This window comes from Triturus cristatus, chromosome 6 (assembly GCF_964204655.1).
Source record: "Triturus cristatus chromosome 6, aTriCri1.1, whole genome shotgun sequence".
Classification (NCBI taxonomy): Eukaryota; Metazoa; Chordata; class Amphibia; order Caudata; family Salamandridae; genus Triturus; species Triturus cristatus.
The window spans coordinates 968,656,861-968,682,553 of NC_140589.1; positions in this window are offsets into that span (position 1 = coordinate 968,656,861).

The window sequence follows — 25,693 nt, forward strand, 5'->3', positions numbered from 1 at the left end:
AAAAGAATCTATATGTATGTAGAAACTATCAGGTAATTTTAAGGCGTAATTTGGATGTAGAAAAAGGTTTAGTAAATGGAGCAATGGGTAAAGTTGTTGATTTTGTTAATTATCAAAATAGAGATGGAATTCAATTTTTAAAAATCAATTTTGATCAAATTGACGAAGTAAAAGAAATTGGTCGTTGTTCAGTTTGTTTTTTGCTTATTAATTTATATGTCCATAGAAAACAATTTCCACGTTCTCTGGCATATGCAGTGTCTATTCATAAATCTCAAGGATTAAGTGTAGACAGTGCTTTGGTTAACATTGAAAGTACCGTGTTTAAAGAGTGTATGGCATGTGTTGCTTTGTCCCGAGTCAGAAATTTATCTGGTTTGTTTTTGATTGATTTTGATGAGTCAAAGATTACTGCAGATGCAAACTGTGTAAAAGAGTATAATAGGTTAAGAAGAGTGTATGCTCCCAATTTAGGTCAATATCCTGTATTTGAAAAGCGTGTGGTAGGTCGAAAAAGAGGATATGGGAATATCTGTAGTGAAGTTATACAGAAGGAAAACAATTAAGATAATGTTGAGATTGCAAGCAAAAAGAAAAAGGACACTGTTGAAGAGATTGTTGGTTATCAGATTGAAAATAGTTCAGGTATCAACTGCCATGCTAATGTAGTGGTCAATGTTGTTGTTTTTCTTGAAAGTTTGCAACAACAAATTATGGAGAATCGGGAAAAAAGATTTTGTTCCTTGTTGCATTCTGTTTATGAAAATTTGAGAACTGATAAAAATAAAATGTTAAGCATTTCTGATATTCGTAATCTTTTGGGTATATGTTCTGGTTCTACACAATTTACGCAGAATACCCAACAAGATGCTCAGGAATTTCTAATGTATATGCTTACTGTTTTGGAAAATGAAGGCATAGAAATTGAAAATCTTTTTGGCCTTCGTTATAAATGGGAACATCAATGTGAAAATTGTATGTTTACATGTACCACTGACATAGACACTGAAAGATTTATATATTTGACATTACCAGTCTGTAAATCAGTGTCTTTAAAGAAACTCGTTAAAGCAGCATATCAAAACATGGAGTGTAGCCAATGCAAATCAGAAATGTTATCAACATTATTTATACAAAGATATGGACAATATATAATTTTAATGATGCAACGTTGTACAGCCGATGGAAGAAAATTGGAAACTTTAGTAAAACATTTTGTAGCAAGTCAACTATCAATATCAGGAAGAACTTTTGTAGCAGTAGCAATAATTTTCCATGATGGCACTTCTACAACATCTGGACATTACACTGCCTATTTAAAATGTGATAAAGGATGGACATATTGTAATGACGCTGAATTGGTTTTTAAACAATGTTTGCCTAGTGAATTACCAAATTCCTACCTCATATTTTTAAAGCCAAAGTTTTAGGAACATAATTCAGCCTATTAGCAATATGATAAAATGTCTTAATATGATTACTATTGGACAATTTCAGTTTAAGGGATTTCATCAATACCATTTGGCCCAGAGGAAAGGTATAAATTTGAACTATGGACTTTTTGTTGCATATTCTCACAGCATATATTTTTAAAGAACGTAATTTACAGTGTACAGAAATTATAAAAAGAATTCTTTATTGAATCATTATTTGAGTACTTTCATATTCAAGTAAGAACATTCGCTTAGAAGGAACCATTTTATATATGTGTGATTTGTATTATATGGTTCAGTATTGACGATGTAGTCTTTATGGAATGTTCAGAAATAGTTGACTATATTAATATTTTAGACGCAGTTTTTTTTTTGCCCGCTGTTATGTTATGAGTCACATTGAAATCACTGTTTGTAGTGAAATTCAATATATTCTGAGAACAGCAAAACAGGCAAAGAAAATAACTTATATAATGTTGAAATTATGGTATGTTGTTAAAAAATATAATATTATATATTATAACTCTATTTTTTCTTCTCTTTCACAGATCCTAAATCTAAAACATGACATTTTCACAAATTAAAATTATAAAAAACAACTGAAAAAAACGTTTAGCATTTTTTTTACCTATTACTGTGAAGGTAAGATTATCTAAGTGTTAATATGCACAATGGGCTGTGTTTGCACACTGGTGAAGAAAGGAGGGATGGACGGAGTAGATAAGTTTGGAAAGATGCTTTGTAGGCGTTTTAAGTTACGAGATAAAGTTGCCTTGAATCCTGAGTGTCCCTGGGGGCCAACTAACCCACCAGATATCTGCAGAAAGTGCCAGAGAGTTGCATTGCAGAGAGGTGTAAAATGGGACATGGCTTCGGACCACCTCTCTGCATTGGACCTGTATGCTGTTCATTAAAGAGACATGGTGGACTAGTAGGACACAGGGACTTTCAGGATTAAAAGAGAATAAATTCCTCAATTTAAAACATGTCACAGAGTGTTTTTGCACATGTGACATTGGGCCCCATCCCTTCCCTTCACCACTCTATAAACATGTCCTATCACTTTGCCAAAATCTAAGTACTTATAAATGTATCTTGTTCTCTCTTTGCAGTACTGAAATTACTCTACTTATTAGTCATATAGTTAAGGATTGGCCTAGCCATTAACCCTAGTACAAGACAATTTCTTTATATACTATGCATGCACATCTGCAAGAAGCTACAAAGAATTAATACAGTCTTCAAAATACCCAGTTTATACCTATTTAGTTTTGGAATGTCTCTGTCATAGGATACCATGTGACCTGAAAAAAAAGATTTGATTAGTTCATAACATTTCGTATTATACCTATTGAAGGACTGCAATCATTTCAATCATTCTTCTTTGAGCATCTTTGGAGATATAACTCTGTGTTATTGTAACAGTCTGCCAATACCTAAGCACTTATGGGGTAAATTTAGAAGCATCCTGTTCCAACAATATGTCACTTTTTGTAACATAGTCATGGCGGAAGACACTCATTCATATTTACAAGGAGAGGAAAAGGCACTCTGTGTATCTTTTCTTTTCCATGTAAATATGACCTTATCGTACACACCACTTCCCATTGAAGGGGCGTTCTATAGGTGTTGCTGTGCGTGTTTGCACAGAACACTCATAGAACAAAACACTCCAGATTTATCAGAAATCATAACTCTGGACATGTGTGTGAATGCTGCACCATTCTCCAATTGGCGTAGCAAGGCTCAACAAGGAGAATTGTTTTCATTTCTCCTCATTTTCTCTCTTTCAATATATGCTGCATTGCACAACATACATTGAAGGAGAAAAATGCCTTCACTGATTGTTTGTGTGCAGGAAGGTGTGTCTTCCTGCACAAAAACAAACTCCACACGACACAGATATCCTTGCATCATGGTGCAAGGGTGCCTGTGTCACCGCATGGCTGCAGTTTAAGCAGCAGGGCAGAGGGAAGCATAGACTTGCAACATATTTATGGACATATGTTGCATCCCTGTGCTTCGGAAGTACCACAGCACACTGCAGCTAAAGAGGTTACAGTGTCATGCTGCAGCACTTCCTTATAGTTCTGCACTTATACATTCACCATACACTACTAATGCATTCTTTCAGTCAATTATGCAGTATGCATACATTCAACCAAACTTTTACACACTATCATACAAATATAGCTGTTTTTTTTACCAGAGCAGTTAGTTCTGAAAATAACTTTTTTTGTTTTGTTTTATATTTTTTTGTGTGCTTTTTTGAACTATTTTGTGATTTTTTTGATTTTTTTTAAAAAGAAAAAAAGGGAACAGGATAAACAAAACAGTGAACTTTAGGAAAAAAAAAACTTTAACAACGGTGGTTTTTCTGCACTGTGCAGATAAGATCAATGGACTGCTCTCCATAACAGAGCAGTTTGTTGCATTTAATGCAACCAATTTTAAGTTGCCCGAATTCTGGACGTATGTCCGGGTGACCAAGTGGTGATGATGCCGCATATGTGCTTGTCACTGCTGGTGGAGGGTTTTCACGGAGTCTTCTGCACTCCTCCTTTGCCTGGTTGACGGGGTGCAGAGTCTTGAGGTGCTTCATCATGCTTGCCGTCCCGCAAGAGTACTTTTTTGTTTGATCACCTCTTGACAGGACCCTTTGGCAGATTTTGCACGTAAATTTTGTCGCGTTTTCTTTTTTCTCTCCTTCAGGAAAGGAAAAAAAACTCCAAACCATTGAGGTGTATCGTTCAGGGCGTGGAGGTTCAGGAACAAACCCATTATCAGAAGACTGTTCTGAATCTGATGGTGGCTGCTGTGCAGAAGCGATTGTCTTCAGATTGAAATCAAAAGCAGCTGTGGAAATCAGCAAAAAAAAGTTCTTCTTAGGTGTTAGATGTTCCTCCAAAGAAGCTCAAAGAAGAATGATGGAAATGGGTGGGGTCCCTCAATAGTTACAATGGGAAATGTTATGAACCAATCAAATCTTTTTCTTTCAGGTCACATGGGATTTGCGCACCATGCGCACCCAGCGCGACTTCGCGAAATTGCATTTAAAAGTAATATACGCTTAGTAAAAGTAAAAGTATATTATTTTTATGATTAGCTTAGATAATGTCTGAACCTAATATGTATATTAAATACATATAAATATCATTTTAAACATGAAAAAATTTCGCGGAAGTCGCGCACCCAACGTGTCGAACACGTATATGACGTCACGCGCAAGCGTGCGAGCATCGTGTACAGTAATACAAATGTGTCGCGTATGCGCCTGGAGTCGCGTACCAGTTGCATAGCACTCGCGCACGAAAACACGCACCCTTCACACATCCTACGTGGATCCTACATGAAAATCCTAAAATGGCGGCTAGGTTCCACGCAGATATCGAGAAAGGTACGCTTTGGGTGCGCAATTCCCCCCCCAATTTTTTTTTTTAAACCAATAAAGAAAATAATATAAATATATTTAAAAAAATATAAAACAAAAAAAACATTAGTTTCAATATTTAAAAAAATGTTTTTTCCATTTATATTAAACATATATAATGTAATTTAAAAAATAAAATATGTAAAAATAAATAGTTTAAAAAATGTAGAAAATCAGTATCAATAAAAAAATATATAACTATTATTACATTTAAAAATTGATATTTAAGAAATGTTTGAAATCTACTGAAAAAACCATAGGTTTTAGACATGTTATAGTTAGCAATTAGCATTTAAAAAACCTTAGAAATTCACTGAAAAATCCATAAGTTTCAGACATGTTATAGTTAGGAATTAGCATTTAAAAGACCTTAGAAATTCATTGAAAAAACCATAGGTTTCAGACATGTTATAGTTAGGAATTAGCATTTAAAAAACCTTAGAAATTCACTGAAAAAACCATAGGTTTCAGGGGCGTTATAGTTAGCTGGACATTGCACTCGTACAAAACCCGTGAAATTCCTCCGTTATAGTTAGTTAACCTAACTATAACTTGCGCGCCCGCAATGCACTGCTGATGACGTCATATATTACATCACTCATGACATGGTCAGTGACATCACTCATGACATCACTGATGACATCTCAAATGACATCACTGATGACATCACTGATGACATCATCCTTGTGATAGAGTAGCAGACCTCCTCTCATCCTAATATAACCTTTGATACATACACTCAAAAATAGAAACTAACATTTTCTAAACAATGGACACACCAATACCAGTTACAACACACCTATTCAGTAATTCCAAGATCTACACACACATCCACTCATTCAGCAACAATCCTATACAGTCACTCATACATGTACTCACTCATACACCTATACATCCTGTTACACACTGACACTCATCCATAGAGTTACTCACACACATACTTACACATGGAAACAAAGTATCAAACATCCATTAAATTGTATATACAGTTATACACACACCACCACACTTGCTGCTACAGGAGCTTACACATACTTACTCTCTTAAGCAATCACTTATAGAAACACATACTAATTTATACAGGAACTCTTCCAATCTCTCACTCTCACATATACTCACTTATATACACCAATACTCACATATACTAGTTTAAAACATATGTAGTTACTCATAAAGACACTATTGAGACAGTCATTCACTCACTAACACACTCATACACACACTCATCCACCCATACAGTCCTGCACACATGCTGTCTTCAACACATGCAAACAGTGAGTCACTCATTCATGCATCTATGCACTACGTAATACCCCCACCGAACCATACAGACACTCAGACACCCATACTGATACTCAAAAAAACAACTGATAACCTATATAGACACTCATGTAGCTACTCACCAACCCATTCAGGCACTAATGCACAAAGTGAGAGACTGATACAGATATTTTTCTATTTAAACAGTACTCACTAACCCATATATTCACTAAGATACACTTAATCAGTCAGTTATACAATCAATTTTTCAAAACAAAATCATTCATTTAGACACTTATATACCCATTTATTCTTCCATCGACCTTGAGATATCCATATATAAAACATATTTAATTTTCAGAAAAACACACATTCACTGGATGATGTCATCAGTGATGTCATCAGTGATGTCATTTGAGATGTCATCAGTGATGTCATGAGTGATGTCACTAACCAGGTCATGAATGATGTAATATGTGGCGTCATCAGCAGTGCATTGCGGGCGCGCGAGTTATAGTTAGCTGAACTAACTGTAACAGGGGAATTTCATGGGTTTTTTACTAGTGCAATGTCCAGCTAACTATAACGCCCCTGAAACCTATGGTTTTTTCAGTGAATTTCTAAGGTTTCTTAAATGCTAATTCCCAACCATAACATGTCTGAAACCTATGATTTTTTCAGTGAAAATATATATATATATATACATATATATATATATATATATATATATATATTACCTACTGGCGGTCGCCAGTAGGTAGTTATAGTTAGGACCACGTTTCCATAGGAAATCCGCAACATTCTATTTTGAATAACTTTGGCGCCGGTCGACGAATCCTCGCACATTTTTCAAAATAGGTGGGGCGCTACGCTCCGCTCCTACCCTGAAAGTCTCGGGGGGATTCGTCAAGCAGGGGCTGAGATAAAAGGGGGGTCCCAAAACGCGTTTTTCCCATGCATTTTTCCATAGGACCTTTAGACACAGCTACAGCCCGAACGACTGAACAGAATTACTTGAAATTTGGCAGAGAGGTAGTCCTCAGGTCAAGGAAGTGCCTTTTGTAGGTTTGGTGTAAATCTGTTCAGTAGATTCAGAGAAAATAGCCTTTAAATTAATATATATATCTGAGCCAGCTTACGGTGCGCTTACGGTGCGCTTACCGTACGCGTACGGTGGCATGCGCGAGCGCTATTTTGATTGGCTGTTAGATCTTAGTAAACATTCGAATCGGTCGAAACCAGGAAGCGGCGGCCGCCATTTTCTCTCTCGCTCTCTGAGTTGGGCAGCAAAAACGATGCCAAAAAATGTCTAAAGAGGCAGTTTCTTGAGATCCTAACCACCCAGCATTGATATAGGGGTCCCCAAACAACCCCCAAGCCCAAATATTTTTTTTTTTTTTTTCGGAAATTTGCCGATTACGCTTACCGTACGCGTACGGTAAAAAATGTTTTAAAAAAAAATTATCCACACCCTCCCCACCCCGTGTGCAATTGGTGCCCGAAGGGCACCTTTTTTGCATGGCTAATTACAGCTAAGAAATAAACAAAGAATAAATTTCACAAAGATGCGCATAATATGTCCCCCATATGCGCACGGTGCGCGAAGCGCATCGTGCGTACATGGCCCATCCCGCATAACGTGGGCACGCGGTGCGCGCAGCGCACCGCGTGACCACCGTGCGTGCACGGCACTAATTGCGTAAAGTGGGCGCGCAATCTTCTGCTGATGACATATGTGTCTTTATGAAAAAAAAATATTTGTAATACATGTATAGCTTAAAATGTATGGAAGAAGACATGGGCAAATAAGTGTCTAAATACAGTATTAGCATCAGCAGAGGATTGCGGTCGCGTGAGTTATAGTTGCCTGCACTAACTATAACGGGGGAATTTCATTGGTTTTTTATCAGTAAAATTTCCGCTAACTATAACATGTGTGCAACCTATGGTTTTTTCAGTGAATATATATATATATATATATATATATAATCTACTGGCGGTCGCCAGTAGATAGTTATAGTTAGGACCGTGTTTCCATAGGAAATCCGCAACATTCTATTTGGAATAACTTTGGCGCCCGTTGACGAGTCCTCGCAAAATTTTCAAAATAGGTGGGGCGCTCCGCTCCGCTCCTACCCTGAAAGTCTCGGGGGGATTCGTCAAGCGGGGGCTGAGAAAAAAGGGGGGTCCCAAAACCCGTTTTCCCCATGCAATTTTCCATAGGGACCTTTAGTCCAAGGTACAGCCTGAACGGCTGAACAGAATTACTTGAAATTTGGCAGAGAGGTATTCCTCAGCTCAGGGATGTGCCTTTTGCTTATATGGAGTCAATCTGTTCAGTAGTTCCTGAGAAAATTGCAGTTAAAAGCACATACATATCTATAGCCGCGCACCGTGCGCGCACCGTGCGAGCACCCTAACATGCGCGAGCGTAATTCTTGTTGGTGGTTACATGTTAGTCAACGTTCGAATGGGTCGAAATCAGGAAGTGTCAGCCGCCATTTTGTTTGTTTTCAGTGCGAGAGTGAAAAAGGAAGGTGGCGAACGTGAAAAGGGGGCAGGGTAGAGAGTTCCTGACCCCCTAGCCTTTGTCAGGGGGTCCCTGAAGGACCCCGAAGGCAGAAAAAAACATTTTAATTTTTTTTTTTAAATCGCGGGGGTGAAAAACCAAAAAAAAATAATAATAATAATTTTTTAAAATACGTCGTTTATTGTAAAATAAATATATAAAAAAATAATAATACATACATAACTTAGCATTTAAAAAACCTTTGAAATTCACTGAAAAACCATAGGTTTCACACACGTTATAGTTAGGAATTAGCATTTAAAAAACCTTGGAAATTCACTTAAAAAACCATAGGTTTCACACATGTTATAGTTAGGTGGATATTTCACTTGTAAAAAACCAATGAAATTCCCCCGTTATAGTTAGTTCAGATAACTATAACTCGAGCGGCCGCCACTCTATCACAAGGATGATGTCATCAGTGATGTCATGAGTGATGCCACTGACCATGTCATGAGTGATGTAATATGTGACGTCATCAGCAGTGGATTGCGGTCGCGCGAGTTATAGTTATCTGAACTAACTATAACGGGGGAATTTCATTGGTTTTTTACAAGTGAAATATCCACCTAACTATAACATGTGTGAAACCTATGGTTTTTTAAGTGAATATATATATATATATATATATATATATATATATATATATATATATATATATATATATATATATATATATATATATTATTTTAACCAAATGTTGTTTATGATCTTTCAGATGAGGGGGGTTGTTTAACCCATTTGAAAATGATGTGCTGCCCAGGGGGACATTCTTTGATGTTGTGTTAGCATTAGTTCTCCTGCGATGAGACTCCGCCTCCAGCCATGACAATACCAGACAGCACCAAAATGTATTAGGTACCTACCAGCACAGAGACATCAGTTCCTCCAACTTCTTCTGTGCCCCCATAGAGCTGTTCAGAGAGGAATAGAGAGACTTCCAACAACAGCGACAGTCACAGAACCATTGGATCTTATTAATCATAGCATGAGCTCACTGGGGAGAGGGCCAGTGAAGACTCATCTACAGGAATATAATGTATCCACCAGAAAAAAATATTACAGCTAGGTACTGAGTAGTACCCATTAACTAATGAACCCAAACAACACAGCTCAACATAAAAACGCATCACTACATGCTTGAGATGTAAAGCAGTAATGTTTGGCAAAAGTATTCAAGGATCTCCATGTAGATGCCTAGCAGCTGTCAGTAACTGGCATGCCTCTTGAGGCTGCCATAGCTGTAGTGGTATGGGCATGAATGTCCTCGAAAAGATATTTCTTGGCTAATGTGTAGCAGATCTTGATAAGAAGATTCATGCAATCCAAAATGGAATGTTCGGTGATCACTACACACATTTTGCTCATCCCCTCTATACAGCATGTGTGTGGTCCAATCAATGGAGCTGTTCCTCTTTCCTGGTTCTATTTGGAAGAGGCCAAGGGATGAAAGAGGGGGGGTTATTGGGTATTCCATATGAAATGCATATACTTCCTTGGATAAGAAGAAAGAACAGCTGCAAATGAGAAACTTCTCTTGTTAAACAACTGAGCAAGGTGGATGAAGTGAAAGGACTGTAAGAGAGACCTGCACATCCCAGGGTGCTGCCACTAACCCCAGCACTTTCATAATACATGTGGAGTTATCAATTCAAGTGGGAGACCCATGAACTGTGCTGGGTTCTCACCATGAATCTCTGGCAACCTCTGTGGATAGGGAGGATTGCAAGATGGAGAGATGAATCCTGGAGATCCAGGTACTCCAGCCAACTCCCCACATTCAGGACTATCAGAACTTGGCTTAATGACAGCAGGTGTCAATCCAATAAGAGTCTCAAACCCTCATCCTTCTTGGGAACCAAGAGGTAATGCGATTAGAAACCCATGCACCTTTCTTCCTGAGGCAACACCCCTAAAGCCGCCTTGAGTGCAGGGCAAAGACTTTTGTCTCCAAAATGTTGGCGTATGCTGGAGAGCACAACATGGTAGTAGCAGGGTGGTGCAGAGGGAGGAACAGTAAGGATAGGGTACAGCCCTTTTGAGTTAGTAGGAAGACCCAGTGACCATCTTCTAAGTGGATAAATGGGAGATCCTGCCCCCCACTAGAAGTTGATGGCTTCAGGGGAGTGGGAGTTAGAAAGCTTAGTAGAGATTTTGTTGGTGAAGACAACCCCAAAATCCAGCACTGACCAAAAGGAGTGATGACGCTTTTGGAGAGTCTTGACCACCTGAGAAGGTTACCTCATCTGGGATCAGATTGCCCTAGAATTGCCACAAAAGTTTCTATACTATTGATAACTTTGTCTCACTGGGGAGCTAGGTCCAGAAGGTGTTGCTTTGAATATTTTCACGGAAGAGTTCAGTATCTCTCCTATAGCCGCTCACCAAGCAAGGGCATATCAATGAGTGTGGCTTGCACTTCTCAGGAGAGGTCAGTGGAGTGCATCCAAGCATCACAGACATACCCACGCATTGAGCAACCTCTGCAGAACCCAGACTGTACTTCAAGATTTGTTTTGATGCATCCAAACCATCACTGACAAGGTCTGTAAATGGCTTTTGTATGGGTCTGGCAAGTCGGTAACTATACATTTTCCAGACTTCTGTAAAAGGCATTAACATAGGAAGACAGGTTGCATTTGTAGTGACGAGGACAAGTCTACCAGAAGTGAAAACTTTTTGGCCAATATTGTCAAATGTCTTTGACTTTCTATCTAGAGGTGCCATCTGGAAGGCATTCCGGTTTTGCTTTGAGGGAGCACTTTGGATTATGAGACTTTCTGGAACGGGTGAGAAGTGTGGGTATCCTGCTACATGCCTTTGGTTCAGCCTAACTTTCACTTGACTGCTGTGCCCACAATTGTTTTTTTCTCATGCAGACATAACAGTATGTAGAAGAGTCTCAGTAAAGTCTCATTAACTGGAAGCAAGAGGTTTCCCTGAGGAGGAGGGTTGCAAGGCTGCAGTTAAAATGTTGGACTTCGCAGCCATAGAGTACAAGGTCAATTCAAAGACTTCAACTGCTTTCCAAACCACAATTGTACATAAGGAAATTACTAGGGTAAGGAATGCCCCCTTCTGGTGAAGTTTCCAGGTCATTCCAGTATTATATAATGGGGAAGCAGATTATCTACCTCTGCACCATGATCTTCTGTGTAGCCATGATTAGTCTTTATCAGGCATTGCAATGGCCTCAGAGTCAGAGCCAAAAAACCTGTTCTACAAGGCAGATCTTTAAGACCTATGAATGTGTTCTCTGATGTTCACCTTAACATTCTCCTTTCCCACATTGAATATTGATGGCTTTGAAGGTTGCATTATAGTCATTTCCATGGGCAACATCTGTGCCAGTGCTGAATGTGGCTCTGACCAAATGGGGGTGGTCCTTGCGTGCTGAGGCTAGAGCCAGTGGCAGTGAGGCACCATTAGGCATTGGTATGGGGCTGGTAGAATCCACTAAGTGTACAGAAACACATCTCCCATTGATGAGTGGCTCAAAGGGTACAGGGGCCTTATTGAACAGACATAGAATAGCCAGCCAGAAGATGATGATATAGAAGCATCTGGCATTAGGGAAAGGTGACGAGACTCAGGTAGGACCTAAGGAGGTGGACTGGTTCTATGAGGAAGAAGAGGATTTCTCCTTCCAGTAAGTCCAATTGTGAGGAGATGTTTTAGGCAAGCATTCTATGACAGATGACTTGCCTAGAGGTGAGGGAGAGCACTGTGGCATCTCTCTCTGAGCTTTGGCCAAAAACTAATTGATATGCAAATCCCTGGTGACATCATCTGTGTGGAGGCACAGTGAACAGTGTTGTGTTCCAATCTAGACACTACAGGTAGATGTCTTGTGGATCCTGCAAAGACATGTCTTTGCAGTATCTGCAAAGGGGGTTTAAATTCTGAAACTTTCGGAGGGGACATTTGACTGAGTTGCAGTCAAAGTGCTGAGAAATTATGTTATTGAAACACTGAGAGACTGACTTGGATCCAGATCGATGTGGTGCAGGAAAACACACCAGTGTGCCAATTGGCACATAATTTACTCGTTTGTCTTCATGCTCAGAGGAGGAGTTGTGACTGAAGCAGCATGGTGCCCTCTGTCGGTAAAGGCTGGCAAGTGCAATTCATAAGGTGAAGAATCTATGGGAAGATGCAGCCATCAGACCAATTCAAATGGTAAAATACCCAAGTGAAAATTCAATATAGAGCAGGGTAAGCACTGTGCATGGAGGAAGAGCTTGCATCCAGGTCAGCGGCAGCTCCTCTGCTATGGTGGAGGAGCATCGCTCCCCCCGCCAGCAGCAGCAGCTACAAAACTTAAAAAATACAATGATAATAAGGCATGTTTATTATCATTTTATTTTTCTCCATAGCATTGAGTCTAGGGGGTGGGGCCATGTTGTGGACAGTCACGAGGGGGAGTGGTAGGTGCACTGTTATCAGTGTTCATGTGCGTTTGGCCAGCCTTCTCAGGATGGCTAAATTGATATCTGCACTAAAGCTGCAGGTTGGAGACATTAGACACAGGCTACCAGTCTCTCTGGGAGCGCATTTCCAGGCTGCTCAGGCCAATGCTGACGCTGCTCTCATGCATCAGAGCAATGTTAGGATTGGCCGCAGGGCAGTCTGGGAGCCTGTGCTGCAGTACAGCCAGAAGAGCAGCGGTGAGGCAATGCGGTGGGCATTCAGTAATGGTTTTTGTTGTTGTTTTTTGTTCTATTCCCCACTTTCTCACCCTGCCACTTTGCCCTGACACCAGCTGCGACTGATCCAGATGACAGAAATGTTCCAGAATCACAGCAGCTAATTCTGCCTTTTTACACCTTCAGGGGTAAAGGCGATAATCTCTTGTTTACATGTTGGCATGCCTCCTTTCAAATAAGAGAACAACTGTGCACTATATCATTGACACAGGTGGATGGAAAATAAGCTTTGTGTAGGGGTACGTAGTGGATGCACCTGAGGATTCAGCATAGTTACTGTGCTATGAAATTTGGTTGTTGGAGAGTGAGCAGAGTGTATTAGGGACCCACAGGAACTAAATTGGAAATGGGGCTTTGAAGCCTCACTTAAGGCAGACTACTCCGTCTTTAATTCTGCTCTTTGTCCACGACAGATGCAAACTTGGAGAGATAGCTTCTGAACTAGGGGCGGGTTTACAAAATTAAAGTGCAACACAGCACAACAAATAAGGTTGGTGTGCTGGTGCTGAGCTGTGCTGGGAGAGATAGCAGGGCAGAGCCATATTTACTAAATATGGCCAGGGCAACTTGAACTGTATGATTCACCGGTCACAGAGTTTCTCGAATAATTATGGATTTGCCGCATTTGCCATATAATCCATTATCTGTTGCACAATCTGTAGATTTTTAAGAAAAAAATTGGTTTGTAGCTCAAATGGATCAGAAGTTAAAAGAAAACATGGCAACGTGTATTTCTGCACAGTGGGAAATCATCCACAAAGGTTGATATGTCATCTTTCAATTGCTTATTGGTGTTTTTGCTTGTTAAACTAGTACTAATGAGTTGAAATCTGTGTCCAGACAACGTTACAATGTGTAAAAATAATGAGGCAAAATGTGCTGCGTTACCCTGCATAATGTGACTTTTCTTTGAGGCTAAGTCAGCCCTGCCACAAAACTCCAGTGGCCCCTAAATATGGCCTCCTGCTGCTCTCTTCCCCTGTGCTGGCGCATGGACAGGCTGCCAACTTCCACTCACGTACACACACCTTTGCACTGTAGTGTAAAGGTGTGTGTGTGATGCCTAGATGCATAGCATAGATTTGTCCTGGGGAGAAACCCTTCCAATACAAAATTGAATGCCTTGACAAACTATACAACATTTCACACATTATATGTGCATGGTGTGGTATAGCATACAGGCAATATATGAAATATTAGGCAAAACAACAAAATTTCTCCAAATATGCACTTGCCTAAGGGGGGGTTTATATATGCAAAGCTGAGTCTAAACATCTTCATAGATAGGACTTTTTGTCAGAAACCATGGGTGGTTGTGCTGGATCACCCACGTAACCCCTTAGGATGCCTCCTTGACACAAAATAGTACATACAAAACACCCACTATTTGTGTCTGAGAAATGCAGTTTTCCAGCACTAAACCTTTTGTACTGAGAAGTAAATGTCCAATCAAGACTTTGAGCTGCTTTGTGTCACTTTGCATGACGTGTGGCGGACCAAAGTTTTGTTAAATCTGTCCCCATGTGTTTTGCAGTTAGTCGCATTGTCCCGATCTGCATCAGTCCACCCCTCGTGCTATAGTATGACTTATTTAAGGAGTTATATGCTACAGCTACCTTTGCAAAACTTTGTAAGTTAAAAAAATAATGGTGCTAATAGGTACCAGAGCAAATTTTAACCATTATAAATGTGTTGCAAAAAGATGGAAAAAGATACACTCTTAAATTAGAGAAAAAAACTGCATCACGCAGCCCTACTGCAACACCTAAAATGGGAAATGAACAAAAGATTTTGCAGAACTAATTTGAGGACTTTTTGCAGAAATGGTGTAAGCTTTTGCTAAAAAGCACTGAGGTGGTTTGGTAAGGATGTTAAGCTTTAGAATACATTAGGGCAGATTTACTAGATTCTCATGGAGCGCAAAGCAGTAGTCGCAAATGCTGCGTTGAATGAGAAGGAGAGAGCAGGAGAGCTCCATATTTACAGAAATAAGGCACTCTCCTACCCTCTCAATAGCCTGGGGCAGAAATATGCTGGTGTTTGCCACTGACACACCTTTGCAGCATAGGTTTTGTATCGGAAGGGAAGCCTTCCAGTTCAAAATACCATGCTTAGACTAACTTGAAACCTTTTCCTACTTAGTATTGTATTGTATCGTATTGTAATTGCATTTATATAGCACTTACTACCCCTGACGAGGCACTGAAGCGCTTTTTCAGCGAGTAGCATGCTACTCTGGAACTCATAAAGGATTAGTGGTAAAATAGTAGAGTGAAAAACGAAAGTAATTTGAGCTGTTGATATGTTAGTCAGTTATTGGGATTCAGAAGGATAGTGGAGGAATAGAAGAGTGAAAAAGTTTCCATTTATATAGCGTTTGCTACCCCTGATACGTTGTTGAAGCGCTCTTTTTGATGCGTAGCACACTTCTCCGTAACCCATAACATATTAACAAGGGCTGTATCTCTGCTTTTTTGGCTTCAAAAGCCAAAGAAGCGGAGATAAAAATATCGCCCTATCAACAACAGGGTGCTAACATGCAAAATCGCATGTAAGCACCCTTTTTCACTACGCTTCCCTTTGCATCTCTAATGAGATGCAAAGTGGGCGTTCCAGAGCAAAATAATAGGGAGAAATGTCGCTAAGCAACATTTCTCCTATTATCAAGCTTCACACTAACCCTGTTAGAGACAAAAAAAGCAGCGCGAAGCACGGTTAACGCTGCTTTTTTACATCTGCTAATTTTCAGATTTAGCCATGTAATCCAATGGGAGGTGGATTACATGGCTAAATCCACCATGGGCTATCAACAAGGATATCCCTATACTTGTAGTTTTAAAGCTGCATTACCAGCGATAACCTCCCAAAATGCTGCTATCGCTGGATTTTTTATCGCCTAGGCGGTTAGCGGTGTCAATAACGCGATAACCAGGCGATATTATCCAGGGATAGCGGGCGTTAAAAAAATTAACACTAAGCGACCTTAGCGTTCATTTTCCCTGTTCCTTGTTAATATGCCCCTAAGTGGTGAATTAGCATTGTGAAATATGAAATTAATTTGAGTGGTGAACATGTTAGTCTGCTTTTTGGATTGAAAAGGATAGTGGAGGGATGTTTTGTAGCTCATAGTAGTAAAAGGAGGCTTGGGATGAGTAAAAGGGAGTCGTTTGTGTGCTCTACAGTGCTGCACACGTGCAATGTCGGAAAAGAAAGGAGAAATTAAAGCATTTATCCTTCATAGTGCCTATTGGAAATGAGTGCTATTTTCATGCTAAACCCTGTCTACTTTTTAAAAGTAAATAAGGGGCATATTATCAAGCCAGGCGATAAAATTATCGCCGCTTTAGCTGCAGAAAACTGCCGCTAAAACGGCGATAATGGGCTTGATAATATGCTCTATGGAATTCCAATTGAAGCCCAGGTTAAATGTCCTTCACATCTAACATGGGCTACAATTGGAATTCCATAAAGCATATTATCAAGCCCATTATCGCCGTTTTAGCGGCAGTTTCCTGCCTCTAATGCGGCAATAATTTTATCGCCTGGCTTGATAATATGCCCCCATGTTTTATCGCCAGAAACCTTGGGTGGGTGCGTGGGAATGCCCATGCACCACCCAGGGAACGCCACTTTGGCGCTAAGGAATGCAAAGCAGAGCGGGGCACTGCTTTGTGTTGCTTTCGAGTGATTTTCCAGTTTAGTGCTGGAAAGTAAATTAGCTTAAAAAAGATTTTGCGTTGATATGCGTCATTTGTGACGCAAACACGTCGCTAAAACGTAGTAAAGATACCCTATTGTTTTTAAAGATTCACAAACATCAGCTCGAAAAAAGCAATTCATCTGTAGAATCATTTTGCTAGTCAGTGAACACAGAAGTGACTTGTACGCTGTTAAACTGCAATACACAAAGCAACCCTGTGTACATCAGTTGCTGGACCAAAATAAAGCTGTCTTTCCTTTTCGTAGATAAAACTGCCATTGTTTCATAAACTGTGGCAACCTGACCTGCTGCTGCTCGGGTCGCGTTATAATTGTGCGCAAATTACCCCCTGACCGTCTCCTGCGGGCCCTGTTGTGTCCCTGGGCGGCGAAGGAACTCCCATCTCTCTTTACAGACCCGGCATCCACAGCCCAGACAGTTAACCTTCACTCGGCAGCACGGCTGTGTTTTACGATAAAACAACACCACAGCTTTGTTCGCGCTCTACCGCGTCACCGTGTATAACCGTGTGAACGGAAATCCGAGCCTTTCCATCCTGACTTTTGTAATTCTACCTGTCCAAAGGAGCCAATCTGCCGAGGTCCCAGTAGGAGGGCGGAGACAGTTAGTGGGTTTGGACCCACGCTTTAGTAGGGAGTTTAAGGGATTTTAAGTGCAAAGTTCTACTTCCTAAATAAAATAACATACGTAACCATAGAAGGAGGGAATAGTACAGTCGCGCGCATGTTCAGTCAAAGTCAAGAGAGATAATTAACGTAATCATTGACCTGCTAAAAGATTGTTTTAATAATTTTACACAACGTTGGCTACCCCCTCCATTTGCTTTGGTTTCGTTCAATTGGAACACGATTTAGTGTCCATGTCATCACTTGGTGCACAGACACCCTACGGAGAATTCGGTCATGATTTATCTGCGCCATTCACCGTACAGCTGCCGAGTTCAGGATGAAAATACAAGCAGCAATGGTTGTCGAAGTAAGACGCTGTGCCTTTTATTATATATGTATTGAGAGCACATATTTTTAGGAATCCAAAGCCCACAAAATATTGATATTTTGAATCTGAAGTGTTTTAGTACCACTCTGGATAAGTGACACCAGATTTGCTCATTGCCTGGCTTTGTTTAGTTTATAATCTGTTACATTAGAGTTCAACAGACATGCATTTCTTTGAAAGAGGGCTGGGCTCATATCAAAATTCTTGCTGCGCAATAAACCACAAGTGAACGGGGAAAAAGGGCGCTTTAATTTTTCCCAGGGACTGGTGAGAATATGGAGGAGAGCAGCATGCACGGGAAAAGCCCGCTCAATATAAGAAGTTTCGAGAATGTCAAGTCATTAATAATGTCTGTGGAAAAAAATCACAGGCAGATTGCAAGTAACTGACGAGTTCAGCTTATTATCTAGATCCCTGTCCCAGAGGAAGACAGTTTGCCTAAACTGATTAGTAATTAATGAATTATTAAGCATGCAGTCAACATTAAAGATGATGATGTACTTTCAGGTGAAAAGCCACTGTATTCTTGATTCAAATAAACCTATAGACAGGCAACGAATGAGAAGCACACCGATGGCAATGGGTGCAAGCAAACAATAACAATGATGCAATTTTAAATGCGCGGCAAGTTCAAAATCAAACAAAGCTTTGACAAAGCAAATAGGTAAGACTTTGGCTTGACAGCCATTTGGCTTTGCCAGTTTTCCTTGTAATCAGGGCTTTAAGTGGGATGAAAAAACTGGGGGGGGGGGGGGTCTCTCACAGGGGCGTGGCCTATGTAATTAAGGGCGTGGCTTAAAAACACAAGCTAAAAATCTGTGCTTAGCATAGTGTGCCACCCAGGCCCGGCTCCAGGAATTTTTATTTGGGTGGGCCAAGGGTGCATTTGGGTGGACCACTGCGGGTTCGATTTATCGCATATATGTCTAGGCAGGCCTGCTTTACGGCCCTCCTTTATCTCTTCTTAGTCTTACAAGGCCCAGTAAAACGCATTCTTTTCCAAATCTCTTTCTAAATATTATCACTCTCAAAAAGTGTTTTTTCTATGTAATGTTCCTTTGATGGGAAGAGGAGGTTTCTGAGGTGGGAGTATCAGGCAAGTGACACTTCTCGAGCTCCCTCTGTGCGGGCCTTCAGGAAGAATCCCTCTTCATTACTACCTCCACCTGACCCCGGACTCTGCAACGCACTCACTTACAGGCTTGATTATCCACTACTCTTCTCCAGTGCACGTTATCTCACAGGTGACCTTGGGCCCCAGCCCCATATCAGGCATTATTGGGCTCCATTATTATTTTTCCCGGTAAAAACATTAGTAAAATCACCTTCAAACTTAAAACATTGAATATGGCAGTAAATATAATTAGAACACACTTTAAAGTATGTTCCATAGTAGCCCTTATGACCCGACTGCTAATTAAATAAACAAAAACAGAAAAGCCATGACAGGGCCGGCTTTAGCACTGATGCAAAAGTCTTTTTTGGCACCGGACCAATAACCTCTTTCTGCGTAAATACCTTTACTACCACCTTCCAACAGAGACCCTCATCCCTCCATGGCCCCCCCGTTGACCTCTTCCTCGGATTCCCTCACTGCCACACGCCACAAGTGCCCCTCATCTCTCTATAGCCCCTCCCCCTCGTCGGATTCCCTCACTGCCACCCTCCACCAGTGCCCCTCATCTCTCTGTAGCCCCTCCCCCTCATGACCTCCTCCTCAGACTCTCTCACTACCACCCTCGACCAGTGCCCCTCGTCCCCCCCTAGCTCCCCCCTTCACCCCATGACCTCTTACATAGATTCCCTCACTGCCACCCTCCAACAGTGCCCCTCATCGCTCCATAGCCACTCCCACTACCTCCTCCTCGGATTCCCTCACTGCCACCCTCCAACAGTGCCCCTCATCTTTACGTAGCCCCTCTCTCATATGCATTTCATTTGTTGTATAGCGCAGCTCATATCAGTGTAGTGTGTGTCAGTACTTTACACCACGCACACATTATACAGAGACAATGAATCATACAAGTATATAAATCAGTCTACAGGGAATGTCACATAAGCCAATGAGGATTACAAGGTGTATGAATCACATGTCATCCATCCTGGTGGGCATTTTAAGAGGGTTTGGTCTGGGAAAACACAACCTTAGGATTTAAAGAGTATTCCATGGGGGTCAGGTTTACTGATAAAAATGTATATCTGCCCAAACATACTCATTTTAGCAACATTAGAATAATGAAAGACTGAGGAAGTTCTAAGTATATCATAATAACAAAAAAAGCGAAGTTCTAACTATACCATTCATGTTTGTATGCAGTTCTTTGATGACAGTTCATTGGTCACTGTCCTATGTTAGGATTGTAACTTCTGAACTGCAAGGAACACAAGGATCTCTGTGACAAAGGTGGTAACCCACTGAGCTTCCACATAAACTACAGTTCATTTACATTTAAAAACTACTAACAGACAAATGATTGCTCTCCAGCAGGATCATTAATCACCAGGGTTATCTGGGCATTTTGTATTGTCTTATTGTTGTCCTGCATCGGCCATGATAATGATAAAAACTGTTTAAATGACGCACACACGCAGTATGTGTCCTGCTGGGTCTGTGCACATTTTAAACCGAAAAACAAATAGTAACAAATTCTGTTACCTACTCCATTAGTCAAACTGTGTCACAGCCTGATGTGATAAGCTGCTGCAGGGGTCAGGAAAGCTGAATAGGAATAAACAAACTTATTTTCTCCTGCGCTGCATAGGAAAAGAAATATCCACGCAGCAGGACAGTGGGCAAAGGTTACCTTTGTCAAAGAAAGGATTTGTCCCTTTCGCCATGTAGAGATGAAGGGGTGAAAAAACAAACAAAGCCTCATTAACATGTAAATGGTCTTTTAAAGACCTGTGAGGTACTCAGGTGCGTCTGGGATAATCTCAAAAACTGTCTGCGTCTGTGCGCGCCCAGGAAGCTGTCTCAGCCTGGGCTGACACACACGACTGGGGGTTGAAGCACTCAGAGTCGAATGGTGTTGCGCCCTGCCTTCAAGCCCTCACTGCGAGGGCCAAGGCTCCTGTTTGGGTGGGCCAGGCTCATGTTTGGGTGGGCCTGGCCCACCCGGCCCACCCGGCCCACCCGCTAGAACCGGGCCTGGTGCCACCCGACTTGTATTTTGCTGTTTCTGTCATTGCATCAAGATATATGTTACAACAAGTAACATCATAGCTACACCAAATTACGACTATTGGCTTTGTCAATGCTTGTTGGTTGCATAAGATAAATATGCAAAAACTACGGCTTGTAGATAATATTGAAAACGCTTCCACTTACAACCCTCGTGACACCACCATGATGTTGCTGCTCCTGCATTTCATAAAGAGACGGGAAATCCAGAGAGAAAATGACTCACTTTAAAGGATTTCCCTTCCCCTACAACGCTCACCGTAACTTCTCCACTAGTGAGAAGTGAGCAGTGTGAGCACGCGCACATCTATGTGCCTGCTGTCACTGCAGTCCGGAAAAAACAGACCGCCTGTGCCAGGGCACCAAACAGAGCCCGATAGAGACCTGTTTCGAGCCCCCCTTTAAAAAACTGCTGGCCCACTTAAAGCTCTGCTTGTAATGTTTTATAAACCTTTATTACAGAAACTTTAAAACAAAGCAAATGAGATAACTTTGAAACAACATACTTGTGTCCAAAATTCCGTGAAAGGGACTGCTTTTTGTGGGGGAATCGCAATGTGCTTGGAATGAGTGCCGTCGCTCACGCAGAAAAGAACTAATTGTTGAAGTGGGTTAACCTACTTCCCCATGAGGTATATTATTGTGGGGGAATCAACATGCGCACACCACTAATGCAGATCAATGAATGAAGAGAGGTGTCTGAAAGCCCCTTCAAGTAAATATTTAACATGTATTTATTCAGCAAAATCACAAGGTCTTGGCTTACCCCAGAACTGAAAACAGCAAAACTAACATCAGAAGATGAGTGCCCGATATATATGCTGAAGATACCAGGAACTTTTGAAGGACAGTGAACAGAGTGTGGTATGATGTTCTTTGCATAAAAACATCTGAGCTCCCATGGTTGTGTTTCCCAAAGTGTTTGTGATGTACCTGTCATAAATATTGTTATGGACACTGATGGTAGAAACTGCGACCCAGGAGCAAGTCATTACTTTCGTTAAGAGGAAACAAGCTCTAATGTCACTTCTGATATCCAACCCCTCGATAAAATCATGCATGTATGTTGGGCAGTCTCGTGCACCCTCCTTTTGGTTGGTTGCTTATACCCAGGAGATATCTGATTCCTGGCAAGGTTTGATAAATGTTTTAATCATTAACCATGGACCCAGAATTGATTAGTAATCAGAGACATTTAGGGGCATATTTAAAAGCCCCTATCGCCACAGGAATGTCACTTTTTATGACGTTCCTGTGGTGATAGCGGCTTCATCTTATTTACAAGGCGGCGTTAAACCACTTGAGGTGACTTAACGCCGACTTGTAAATAAGGGCCACTTTCATGCTACACATATCATGAAAGGGGTGGGCAATAGGTGTTGCAGTGGGCATTCCGCCGCAACACCCATTGATTTTGGCACTGCCCCATATTTACCAGGGTGGCATAAATATGGGGCAGCCCCAAAATTAAGATCAGGGAAAACCTCGTCTTTCATGGCGAAACAAGGAGAAATGCTTTATTTCTCCTAGTTTTTGCTGTTTCTATGTGTGCCGCATTATGCAGCACACATAGAAAGAGCAAAACACCATGATTGTTTATGTGCAGGAAGGTGTCCCTTCCTGCACAGAAATGATCATTAAAAAACAAGACGATTTGCAACTTCTGTGTGTGCTGTACAATGCAAACACCATGCAAGTACTATTATGCAAGGGTGCCTGTGTTTGCGCTAGGCAGCTTAATTTAGCACCTGCACTAGGGGAAATGCAGGGGTGCACCGTATCTTTGTAAATACGGCACATCCCTGCTTTTTCAGAATGGTGGAGTGTTTCGTTAGCAAGTTTTGCTTTACGCCACGCTCTGTCATTCTGCTGTATATATGCCCCTTAATTTTCAAAGAGCGTAGAACACGTTTTCCAGAGTAGGAAATATTCAATCACCTATATTTATGCAATGTATGCATGAAGAGAGCCTAAGTGTTACTGAACACCTAGAAACTAAAATCAAAAACAAGAGTGCGATAATTACGATTGAAGACCCTGAAACATTTACTTTAACAGACACCCCTTCCAAAATTACCCAGTGGCTTCTTGGGTTCTCTAATACATTGCATTAGAAAATAAACATTAACCGGTCTAGAGGTGTTACTGATTTTTTTGGCAGACCTGAATTTGCCCAGACTAAACCATAAGCAGTTTTTAGGACTCGCCTAGCGTTGTAGCGCATGCGCTACTCGCTGGCGAGAGAACTTGTGAGAGAGGGATTTCAGAAAAGGGCTTGAAGCCCCGCCTCTCATTTCCATTGGCTGGCATCACCGTTTATTCTAAACAGTGGCCTGCCATTGGAAATGAGCTGTTTGCGTTGCCTCCATTTTGCCTTTTGGTCCGGCCCATCCAGACTGGATCATCGTGAAGGCTGTCGTGAAGCAATTTCTTATCTCAAGGAGGCGTGTTATATAAACAAGCCATGAGATCCAGTCTGGATGGGCCGTCCCAAAAGGAGACATGGCGCCGTGTGTTTATTTTTGCATCGCGCTTTCACTTAAAGTGAAAGCACGATGCAAAAATAAACAGCGGCTGCCTTCCTGCAATGGCGACGGCTTGTTATTACTTGGGTTAGAGTTCAGATTCAACATTACACAGTCTGACATCAAGGAGTTCACGTGACTGTCGCCACTCTCTGAGCAGTTGATGGTGTCCAGATTATTTTGAGCATATCGCGATGAGCTCATCCGTTCCCTTGTAACGTGAAATGCCGAGGTGCTGGGTGGTGTTGTCACTCCGTCTCCCTCCCGCAGACTGAAACATTGTTTTCTTCAACAGTCCAGACTCACAGAATGTCAGAAATAAAACACACCCCAACAACCAGCCACGCTGGCAACAACCTGACACAGATGGCACGGTTCTATGCCAGGTGGAGTGGGTCTCACACCTTCCACTCTTGTATTTTAGTACTTATAGTGCGAGTTTATCTCAAACAAATGAAAAACTCAAAGTCCCAGGATTCAAAGAAAACAAAAACTGGAGGTCGTTTCCCTCTACCATGGGACATGCTGATATCTGTTCCGGTCTCTGCACTTCGTAAAGCTGTGCGGAGTAACAGAAAGCTGTGCGAAGTAACCGAAGGCTGTCCGAAGTAACCGAAGGCTGTGGTCCACAGTGCCTAGGATATCAGAAGCTGCATAAGTGAGCGACATTAGCATAAGTGCATCACTCCCGTAACACACTACAGCTCGCACCCCTCTCCGTGAGTGCTGGTTTTACATTCCCGTTTAATCGCCTCCAACTTTACGTGCTATCGTGTGTCTGCAAATCCTTGTCATAGATATATTTAAAAGGGGCAAAGTAGAGTACGGAGCTGCTGTTGTATACGTGTGCGTGTGTTTGGGGTATATGTGTCTTTAATTGTATACCTGGATGCGTTTGTGTGTGTCAGGAGTTGTTGGTGTGGGTTTCTCTATGTGTGTCTGCGTGCCTGCGTTGGCTGGCGTCTGTTTGTGGGGGTCGGTAGGTGCAGATGGGGGGTGCCTCGATGTGAGTTTGTGTCCGCGTGTGTCTGGGTGTCGTGTGGGGTATCTGGGGATGTTGGTGTGGGTTTTTGTTTGTGTGTCTACATGCTTGCATCAGTTGGTGTCTGCTTGCGGGGGCAGTAGGTGCGGATAAGGGGTGCTCTGGGGGGAGGGCACCTGGATGTGAGTTGGTGTCCCTGTGTGTCTGGGTATGTGGGTGTCTGGGGATGCGGATGAGGAGCGCTCTCGGGGGTGCGGAGCCTGGATGCCACTGGTGTCTGCAGAAAGGGAGGGCCATGCACTTCTGAGTTCATGCCGCAGTTATCTCTTTGAGACACCCCGCCTTCACAGTGCGATCAGCTCGGAATAGGACAAACAAAAAGTGGAAATACTGCTGGGTAAAGCTTCGTCAGCAAAGCGGAGGAGGGTGTTGAACTTTGAAGTTTTGTGACATATTAACGGATGCTGCTGCTACTCCCTCATGTGCCTGAGCCCCACAGTCTGGTTTGAGCTCTCTCACCCATGCGCCCGTTGCCACGATTTCTTTCTTTTTTCTGCCCTCCCTCCTCTTTCTTTTTCTCTTTTTTTTTTCACGTACCATCCTCTCTGGCTCTGTCACTTTTCTGTCCCCCCCTCTCTCTTGCATTCTCTCTCTCGCCCTTTGTCACGCATTGGCCCACCCCCCTCTGTCTTTCCCACCCCTTGCCTCACTATTGTCTCTTCATTCCATTTCTCCGGTGCTCTTATTTCACTGCCACCTGTTGCATGGTGACGGAGCAGGTACACAAATGAGACACACACTGGGGATTTGCTTGTGTGGTCGTCTCCCTTCTGCCATCTCGCTCTCTCTCATACACCATCTATACTTAGAATGCACCAATCTGTTGGTGA